The sequence below is a fragment of the Octodon degus genome, unplaced genomic scaffold (assembly GCF_000260255.1).
Source record: "Octodon degus isolate 3935 unplaced genomic scaffold, OctDeg1.0 scaffold00093, whole genome shotgun sequence".
NCBI classification, from domain to species: Eukaryota; Metazoa; Chordata; class Mammalia; order Rodentia; family Octodontidae; genus Octodon; species Octodon degus.
In genome coordinates this window covers 3047977-3050939 of record NW_004524669.1, presented here as the reverse complement: position 1 = coordinate 3050939, position 2963 = coordinate 3047977, and the positions used below count along the sequence as shown (strand labels likewise).

General features: G+C 45.6%; 1 pseudogene; it reads right to left on the bottom strand.

The window, feature by feature from the left end:
- Positions 1-1039: 1039 nt before the first annotated feature.
- LOC101578538 lies at positions 1040-2719 on the bottom strand (annotated as a pseudogene).
- Between the last annotated feature and the right edge of the window lie 244 nt (positions 2720-2963).

Below are 2963 nucleotides of genomic sequence, written 5' to 3'. Positions count from 1 at the left end.
CCTTGTGCTTGCCAGAGAAGTGCTTATTCTACTGAGCCATCTCCCTGGCCCACCATGCGCAGTCTCAATCACTGTCTCAGCACGCCCCGGGAGCGGGCCAGCATAGCATGTGGAGCCAGGGATCAAACCCAGATCCCTGCATCTGCCAAAGCAAGTGCTTTAATCTGCTGAGCTATCTGGGTGACCCTCTTCCATATTTTTAAATGAATGGCTTCTTTCTAGGATTTGCAGCCTTGGAATCCATCAAGTCCTGGGTTTCTCCACCGAGCTTTGTGACCTATGGTTTGTTCATGCCTGCTCCAGAGGTCCCTCTGTCCTTTCCCACAGACAGTAGCAATGGTCCAATCTAAGATGTGTCCTTGCTCATGTTGGTAGATAGAAAAGCAATTAGACCGCTGGTCTCCGCTGGATGTACATGGCAGGGCAGGGGTTCAAGCAAACTGGTGAATTTTATGACCTCACTTTCACCAAGCCTGGTTTCTCACTGTGGAGAGTGGGCCCCATGTCCTTCCAGCCCAAGCTTAAACTTCTCAGGGGACCTGTGTCTTGCTCACACCCTCTATGCGACTATCTGTGACTATCTCTCACCTAGTCACTGTGAAAGGGAGCATAGGAAACCCTGAAAGGGAGTTGTTTTGTGGCTGTTTTAACTCCTTTCCAAAGTAGCACCTGATTAAAAACTCAGTTAACTGATTGTGTCAACCTGAGTAGGAAATGCCCAAGTAAATGGACTCAGCATAGTTCTGGGTGTAGAAGACCTGCCTCGGAGGACTGTCATCAGAATGGTAGAAAAGGAAAACAAGGAAGGTTTGTTTCTGTCTTTTTCTTCCTTTTTTTCTTTTTTCTTCACATAAGCATTTATTTGGGGTTTAATATGAGAAATCATACAAATAAAATTTGTATAAACACAAAGCCACAGTCATAATACATAGCAAAGGACAAAGTAAAAACAAAGAAAACTAATTGGCAGCTATATACAATTGGACAGTGTGTCTTGTACACTACAAAATCTTTTACAAAATAATCATTAGAACAACAGAAGGCCAATCTTCAGTGTAGTCCTGGAAGATTTCTTTAGCATCTCCTGTTTCCTCCAATGTCTTCCTCTTTAGTATGGCTGGTAATTGTTTTGGTGATTGCCACCTCCTCGAGATGCCTTGCCGTAAGTGCTCTGCTGACCACTGTAGTCTGCGTATCCCTGTCCGTATCCAGAGTTCCCATAGTTATACCCAGTGTAATCGTATGTGCCATAGCCACCATAGTTTTGATCACCGCCATAGGCGCTATTGCAATTTCCATATCCTTGATCATAATAGTTATTAAATTCTTGGTTCCGGTTTTGGCCCTGACCTCGACTACAACCATTTGCACCACCTTGTCCACTATCTGCAGCATCTCTTCCTCCTTTTCATTGTTGCTGTTGCTGTCAATATACTTTTTTGGGTTTGCGACTTTGATTTCACACTTTCCAGAACCAATTTGATGATATCCGCTTTCTAACAACTTCTCTTTTTTTGTTTTGTTTTCGGTGGAACCGGGGATTGAACCCTTGTGCTTGCAGGGGAAGCACTTATCCCACTGGCCCTGCAGTTGACTTTTTTTTTTTTTTTTTTTTTTATTTATGTGTGTGTGTGTGTGTGTGTGTGTGTGGCCAGCTCAGCCCACCAGGGGGTGGGGCTGGCTGGCATGTGGTGCTGGGGGATTGAACCGCGGTCCCTGTGCTTTGCCGAGCTTGTTTTAAGTAGGTGCTTTAGACCACTGAGCCATCTCACCAGCCCCTCTAACAACTTCTTGACTCTTCATCTGTGTATATGATGAAACAAAACCCTCTCCTTTCATTTGTTTTTGTATCCATGGGAAGTTCAATATTTTCTATCTCTCCAAAAGTTCCAAAATATTCTTTAATCTGTTCTTCAGAAGTATCTGGGCTCAGTCCTCCCACAAACACCATTTTAAGGGATTCTTTCCCTTTTAAAGCTTTGGCCCTTTTAGGGTCTATCAATTTGCCATCCAGTTCGTGTTCTTTTAATTCCAAAACCTTATCAACACTAGCAGCATCTTTGAAAAGCACAAATCCATATCTTCTTGATCTTCCAGTGCCTGGGTCTGTTTTAATTGTGCAGTCTACAACTTCCCCAAATCGAGACAAGTACTCAGTCAGATCTTTCTTTTCTTTTTTTTTTTTTGCGGAACCAGGGATTGAACTCAGACCCTTCTGCTTGCCAGGGAAGCGCTTATTCCACTGAGCCATCTCCTCGGCCCCAGTCAGATCTTTCTTGCTAGTAGCCCAGCTCAAGCCTCCAATAAACATTTTACCGTCCTCCTGCTGGTTCTTGCTCACGTTGATCTTGGACCCCTCGGCGAACTCCTCTATACTGCTGTACTCGTTCACGTCCTCCACTGTGGTGGAGCCCTTGGAAGGGGCGAGTAGGTGCAGTCCGGGTCGCAGGGGTGCTGGCGGCGATGGAGCGCTGTATGGAGCTAGATTTAAAATGGTGGCGGAAGAGGTTTCTGTCTTTTTCGGAGAAGCTCTATCCTTTGGCTTGAGCTTGGATATCACTTCCCAGTTTCCAGGGCAGATGCTTCAACCTCCTCATACAGACTTGCACGGGACACAGTACCGAGAGCCAGGCCTTCAGTTGGACCCTGCAAATCCGCACTGCGCAGCAGCCTTACCTCTTCCACACCTCGCTGTGGGCAGCCCCTGCGAGCCAGTCATGTAAACTTTTTCATATTTGTGTGTCTTGCATTAAATCCGTTTCTCTAGTAAGCTTGACTGATACAAACACTCTCTTGACAATCTGGAAGCCACCTCACTGGGTTTCTTCTCCATTTCTGGCTTGCTGTGAAGGAGTCACTTTGGGGATACAACCCCATGCTGCTTTGGTAACTTGCAATAGTCATGGGCTTTTCTTGGGACTAGTGCTGCTGGCCTGATACTGTCTTTCTAGCTCTTTTTTTTT